Source organism: Tupaia chinensis, unplaced genomic scaffold (genome assembly GCF_000334495.1).
Source record: "Tupaia chinensis unplaced genomic scaffold, TupChi_1.0 Scaffold000178_1, whole genome shotgun sequence".
NCBI lineage: Eukaryota > Metazoa > Chordata > Mammalia > Scandentia > Tupaiidae > Tupaia > Tupaia belangeri.
This window is the reverse complement of record NW_006159653.1, coordinates 602,789-610,169: the sequence shown is the minus strand read 5'-3', so window position 1 is coordinate 610,169 and position 7,381 is coordinate 602,789. Positions and strand designations below refer to the sequence as shown.

The 7,381-nt window shown below is 63.1% G+C and overlaps 1 protein-coding gene across 1 annotated transcript in view; it reads right to left on the bottom strand.

Moving 5' to 3' along the window:
* Nucleotides 1-7,381, bottom strand: part of RAB40C (RAB40C, member RAS oncogene family) — a 25,052-nt gene that overhangs the window by 17,109 nt on the left and 562 nt on the right. The gene's annotated exons all lie outside the window — the stretch shown is intronic.

Sequence of the window (7,381 nt, the reverse complement as noted above, 5' to 3'; positions counted from 1 at the left end):
GTAAGCTCCTGCCGTGAGCAACGAGGATGGGGTGCATGGAGAGGGAGGAAGGAAAAGAGACGGCACCCCGGCAGAGCCCCGATACCTGAGCCACTCAGCCCCGGCCCGCCCTGACCACAGGCCCAGAACGCTCAGGGAGGTCCCCAGACATGAACCCAGGACTTCTGTGGGCCAGCCTTGCAGACTGCCCAGCTCAGCACTGAACCCGCCCAGCCCTTCTGCCATGAGAGGGAGCTAGCTGAGAGAGCCTCCCTGATGGGATCCTGACACCGCGCACCGCAGCCCCCTGCACTCGGGGAGGTCTCTGGAGGCCACCCTGGGCCCTCCTGCAGGCCCAGCTCACACAGCGACTCTGAGGAGCTCCCAGTGAGCCCTGGGAGTCTGCAGGCAGTGGCGACACACCCCAACAGACACTCCTGTCAACTGCACTTCGGGTACGTTTCCAGACCCACAGGGGCTGGGGTGCTGCCCCTTCAGGGGTTACTGACTACCTGGGGGTGTGCCATGGCTGTCACCACAAAATCAGGAGGCCTGGGCCTGGGCTGACTGCCACGTGCCACCATGGGGTGACCTGAGTCCCAGCAACACACGCACACCTGGCCAGGCACTCAGATGAGAATGCAGTAACCGCGCTCCCAGGGAGACGGGCCCCGCCGGCACGCACGTCCGTCCTGTGTGGGCACTGCGCTCCCATGGAGACCAGATGACTGGGATGCTGCCTGTCACACTCGGCCAAGCGTACTCCGCCACCGGTCAGAACACAGCACCTGAGCCTTGGTCACTGGGCCACGCCCAGTCGCTCTCCTCCGTGTCACCGAGTGTGGGTGTGGACCTGTGCCATGAGTCTTGTCCCTCAGGGCAGTCGGGCTGCTGCAAGTGCTCGTCTAACGAGGCCTCGGGTCTCCTGGGCGGCGTCCCCCCAGCGCTGGCCACGTCTCAGAGGCTGGGCACCCAGCCCTCGAGGGAGAATGAGGACGAACGAGGCTGGGGAAGCTGCTTGGGGAGCTCCGAGAGCAGGAGGGCAGGCCACTCCCGGTAGGCGTCGGTGGCATGGGGGTGCACGGAGCTCTGCAGAGTGAACTGGCCTGGAAGGTGTGGGCTCCTGACGAGACCTGCGAGTGCAACAGGCACACACGAGCCCACGGTGCAGGCTGGCCCTGATGAGAGAGCTGGATCTGTTCCTGTGTCTCATTCACAGAATAAGCCAGACCTTAAAATGGGGGTCGCGGAAAGAGCCAGGACATGTTTTTGCAGAGAAACGCAGAAGAAAACACGCCACGGCTTGTCCCACAACCTGATACCTGGCTGTGGACTCAGCGCCCTTCCAGGAGGCACGGCACAGCAGGCTGCCCCGGGCAGAGGGCAGAGGCGTGGGTCTGAACCGGCCACAGGGCCCGGCTCCACGGGCACGGCACAGCAGGCTGCCCCAGGCAGAGGCGTGGGTCTGAACCGGCCACAGGGTCTGGCTCCACGGGCACGGCACAGCAGGCTGCCCGGGGCAGAGGGCAGAGGCGTGGGTCTGAACCAGCCACAGAGTCCGGCTCCACGGGCACGGCACAGCAGGCTGCCCCAGGCAGAGGCGTGGGTCTGAACCGGCCACAGGGCCCGGCTCCACGGGCACGGCACAGCAGGCTGCCCCAGGCAGAGGCGTGGGTCTGAACCGGCCACAGGGCCCGGCTCCACAGCGCTGCCTGACTGCAGTTCCAGGCCCTACCAGGGGGGTGGGCAAGAGCCCAAGACCCAGCGGCCAGAGGAGGGATCACAGGTGACCAGACCTGTGTAGAGTGCTAGTCTCGTGCACACTCAGTGTCCTGGCACACATGCTCTCTCGCGTCCACACACGTGTCCTTGCTAACACGCTCTCACATGTCCACACGTGTGTACTGGCTCACACGCTCTCTCGCGTGTCCATACACATGTGTACTGGCTAACGCGCTCACACGTTCACACTATAAGGTTTTTTCTTTTTCAGTTTTCTTTTCGGAGAGATTTTCGCTATAGGGCGTGTGCACTGGCCAGACAGACCGAGAGAGACATAGAGACAGAAAGCGAGAAATCCCTCCCCAGGGGGGATGGTCACGCCACAATCCCTTCTCCTCCATTCTCCTCTCGGGATCTTGGGCACGCACGCACACGCGCCCGGCGTGAGTTTAAGCCACCAGGTCGGACATGAATCGTGGTCAACTATGTGGGAGTCCAGCGACATAGCCATTACGCTAACTGCTGGTCCCTCTTTTTCAAGTTTTTGTCACAAGGCTGTGTGTTCATTGGAGAGACAGAGAGAAAAAGGGAAAGTGAGGGGTCACCCCCTGGGGAATGGCCAAGCCACAACCCCTGATCCATCTCCTCTTGGAGTTCTGGGCACACACACGTGCCTAGTGTGTATGTTTAGATCTTGCCTCAGGGGCACGTACACTCACAAGGGGGCGAGAGGAAGCATGGGGGAGGGTGGTGGTCATGCCAAGCCCCTCCTCCGTCTCTAACTCCTCTGGGGTTTTGGGCACATGCGTCCAGAGTCTTCTTCAGGTTGCCAGGTCCAGGGCTCGAACTGCACAGTTGGCCACGTGGGATCCAGCACTCCAATCTCCTGAGCTTTTTTTATTTTCTAGAGACAGATTTTTGCTATAGGGCACGTGTGCTTGCTGGAAAGACAGAGAGACAGCGAGAAGTCACCCCCCCAGGGGGATGGCCATGCCGCAATCCCTTCTCCTCCATTTTCCTCTTGGGATCTTGGACACGCACGCACGCCCGGCATGAGTTTAAGTCACGGGGTCCGGGACTCAAGACACGGGGTCCGGGACTCGAACCACGGTTGACTACGTGGAAGTTCAGTGACGTAGCCACTACGCCAACTGCTGGTCCCCCTATTATTTTTTAATATTTCCAGAAAGAGACACACACACAAAGAAAGAAGAGCGAAAGCAAGCCTCCAGGCCTGGTACTCAAACCACACTGGGCCATGTGGGAGTCCAGTGCCTTAAACCACCATGCCACCAGCCAGCCCCAAGCATTTAATATAAAAGTCACACGTGCACTGCACAACGATCTGAGTACCACCTGCAAGGACCTGCTGGCCACGTCACGCCTCGTTCACACGTGTCCTGTGAGTGCTCACGGGACACTGAAAGACGGGCCAGGTGCAGGGGCTAAAATCAGACATTAACTGGCTGGGCTTTGGTCAAAGCTCACATGACAGCCCGGCCAGGTGGAAGCCAGCCCCGAAGCCTGTCCCTCAGTGGCGGCTGCCCTTACCACAGCGGCCAGCACAGGCCCCCGCAGGGAGGGGTGGAGGCCCAGGCCCACACTGACGCCGGGCTCTCGGGCCCTGCAGTGAGGAGACAGGCCTCAGCGACAGCCCAGGGCTGAGGGAGAAGGCTACTCAGCACCCAGGGCACCTCAAGAGGAGGGCACGGGTGACAGGGATGCTGGCCGCCCTGGCCGGGAACTCCCACACCCAGCTGACCGGTGACGCCCTGCCAAGGGAGCAGGGAAGGGCCGTCGCTGGAGGACTGCTGGTCGGGCTGCTCTTCACATCCCCCTCCTCCAGGAAGGCACAGCCCACCCTGGGCTAAATCTGCCCGCTCAGCACCCCTCCGGCACAAGAAACCAGACTGCGCTTCCATTCGCTGACACCTCGCCCCTGGCCCAGGCTGGCACAGAGGTGCCTGAGGACAGACGGCTGAGCAGACGGACAGAGGACGGAGACGCCAGGCTCAGTGCTGGGCTTGGTGCAAAGTCCAGCCAGCGGTGGGGAGACCAAGGCGGGTGGGGGAGACGGGGGTGGGGGAGCAGTGAGAGAGAGCAGGGAGCGATGGGGAGACCAAGGCGGGTGGGAGAGACAGGGGTGGGGGAGCAGGGAACGGTCGAGGAAGGGGTGGGCGAGACGGGTGGGAGACTGAGAGGGGGGGCGAGATGGAGGAAGCGGGCAGGAAGAGCAGGTCATAGTGGGAGACCTCCCACCGGAGGAGGGTGGGTGGGACAGGGGATGAGCAGGGAGTATGGGACACCGCCACGGCCCAAGGCCCTCCCCGCAGCAGCCTGCACGGGGATCCGACCCACGGGGACAGCACCTGGAGCCTGGAGTCCAGGCCGGGAGCGTGGAGGCCGGCACACAGCCCCAGGGCCCAGCAGGAGCAGAGCTGGCCGTCAGGAGTGTGGGGTCCTGCCTGCTCTGTGACACAGCGTCCCGTCACTGGACGGCCAACCCGAGGACCAGGCCAGTCCAGGGCGGCTGGCTGGGTCGGCAGGAGGCAGGAGCTGGAGAAGTCCTCTTTGGTCAGGCCTGGTCTCGGCAGACTGACAGAACCCGCGGAGGCGGCAGGAGCGGGCCTGCAGCGCCCCTCGCCCCCAGCCCAGCATGCAGGCGAGGAAGGGTGAGAGAGAAGAGCTACGGCTCCCACCACCTCACTGCTCGGTTGACCCGGCTCTCACAGACGAGGCAGGCTGGAGCACCACCAGGGGCCGAGTGGCCACACTGTCCTGGACGGCTGCAGCCTGGGCTCTCTGAGCGTCAGTGCTCCACCTGCAAACTGCGGTGACGGGCCTGGTCAGAGTGGGGCGAGGTGAGCGAGGGGCAGGAGGGAGGCTCAGCAGGGCACCTGGCTGTTACCCCGTGACCACCTGTCCCTCAGGGCCAACCGCTGCCAGAGCCTGCGCCAGCCATGACAGATCACTGCAGAAAAGGAGCAGCCTGGACGCGAGCACCTGAGTACAGAGGGGGCCACGGGGTGCTGCCGTGATGGCCATGAGAGCAACCCCAGGTCGCAGCACAGGGAAGCTGCAGTGGGCTGGCCCTGCATTTAAAAATGTACAGGAGTGGCCAGCAGGTGGTGTGGTGGTTAAGGTACTGATTCCCATGTGGCCAATCGCGGTTCAAGTCCCAGACCCAGAGGCTTGAAAAAGTGCACCGGGTACACGTGCATGCATGCCCCAAATCCCAAGACAAGAATGCAGAAGGGACGCAGCATGGCCCTCCCGCTGGGGACTCCTCCTCCTCTTCCCTTCACTGTCTCCTCCTGCCTCTCTCTGGCAGCACGTGCTCTCTATGGCAAAAAACCTAAAAAAAAAAAAAAAACAAACACAGAAAACAAATGCGGTCACAGGGCTGGGTCGCATGTGGCCAACGGCACAGTTCCAGTCCCCACTCCGCGGCCTGAAAATCATACTGAACACGTTTGCACGTGTGCTCCAAATCCTGAGGAGCCTGGAGGAAGGGGGATTGCAGAGTGGTCAGCCCGGGGGTGGTTTCTCACTGCCCCCCTCTGGTGGGCACACACATCCTAGAGCCAAACTAGGGGTGGCGGGGGAAAGGAGAGCACACGTTCAGCGGTGGCCGCCGTGCGGTTCTCAGGGCAGGGCCACGGGCAACATGGACACGCAGTGCCCACCTGAGGGTACATTCCGACTCGAGAGGAACAGGCAGGTGCACTCGGAGACTCGGGGCCCCTTGAATTTGCCACTTAGGAGTGAGCATGACGGGGAGAGAGCAGAGGGTGCCTCCAGGAAGCGTGCGCTCCAGCCTGGCTTATGCCAACGGCCCAAAGTGCACTGTTCCGGTCCCCGCCCCGCGTGTCGGGGCCCCGCAGCACCGTGTGTGCCCACAGACACCTTGCTGACCATCAGGTCCCACACGTGGGTGGACCTCAACATTGGCCATGCTCTCCTCCCATCCCCTCCCTCCCGCCACAGCTTCCAGGGCCCAAAGGACTGCGTGTCGCTGCAGCTTCGACCAGCACGGACTCCCAAAGGAGCAGAGCGATCATGCCGAGGGACTCATGCCAACCCACAGTCGAGCCCCCAAGACAGCAAGTACACCACAATGGCTACACCGGCCCCGACACCGTGGGAGAGCGCACCAGCCAAGGCACGCAGGACCGCGGGCGAGGGGGTCCAATGCCCACAAGAACATTGAACAGCATGTGCACTGCAGTGCGAGCTCCCGGGGCAGGCCAGGGCTCAGGCTCCCAGCATGCAGCCTTGGGACCAACACAAACCCACTCCCCCAGGCCACAGACAAGAGCCAGAGTCGCACCCTGCCTGCGTACATGCGAGGGACAGCTGCCCGGGAGCTGCGCCTCCTCCCTGCTGCCTTCACGACCCCGACCCTGGAAGCGCGTCCTCTCCTCCTCGGGGCACGCATTCTCAGCGGCTCCTCTGAGAACCACCTCTGCACAAGGCCATCCGCTCTCAGAGCCACCCCCTGAAAGCATGGCCAGGTATTTAGAAAAAGGGAAACCAGGCCTCCGGACGGGAAGCTCTCTGGATCTGCAGAGACCCAAACACACAGGGCACAGCACGGGCAGCTCAGGGGGCCGCGAGGCTCCCACAGCCGCGCCCACTGCTGCAGGCACAGCCGACGACGGGGAAGGCTGCAGATGACTCACGAGCGTGAGGTCAAGAGGCAGGTCCGCCCACACCTGTCTGAGGAACAAGCTGGACCAGACCTCAAGGCAGGGGCGCGGCCCAGCTGTGATCAGGAAGGAGTCTGGGAGGTGACGGAGTGCCAAGCCCTTCACGGGTGGGACCTCCTTGCCACTGGCACCTGCTTCCCAGTCCACAGATCTAGGGGAGCTTGGGGCAAAGGTAGGAGCCCAGGAGCACGCACACATTGGGCCTTTAATCACAAGGGAACAGAGGTACGTGTACAGCCTCCGGACCATCACAGCGCTCAGAGGACAGAATGGGAGGATGCCGGCTCCCAAGAACCCACCGCCAGAGCTTCCTGCTGCTGCGTCTCCTGCAGGACGGGGCGTCTGTGCGCTCTCCAACCTGCCAGGGCGCCATGGCCAGACACCCACTCTGCCTGCCGGGGACCCTCTCCACAGCCCAGCACTCCCCCTACTCTATGAGACGCCACAGGACACCTGCAGGGCCCTGCCTGGGCCACCTGGCCCCAACAGCAAACAGAACCTTTCTAAGAGTGGGCTTTCCACCCCACTTCTGTGGACCCCCCACCACCCAGGCAGGGCCCCAGTGTGTTCTGCAGGTGTGGCAGTGTGCGTGTGGCCAGGGCTGGTGATGCTAGCCAGTGGGGCTCAGCTGACGCTTAGAGCCACAAGTTAAGGTCCTGAGAAAATACCGCGCCTGGACAGAGACCAGCCCTCCCACGCTGGCCCAGACACGCACACCAACCACCTGTGTCGGAGACGCGGCTCCCCAGGGGAGTGGCCCACCTGATCCAGAGTTCCAGCCGGGGCCGGCTCAGGATCTGCAGCGTGTGCCCCACCACGGCCCCTAGATGGACGAAGCACGAGCTGCGGAGGGACATGGGGGACACAGGGCACACCGGGTACAGTGGCCACTGCGGGAGAAGGGCATTCCGCCTCAGCCCACCTTCTCCAACACCCCTGGTGAACCCAGAGGAAGGTCGCAGCTGCCCCCA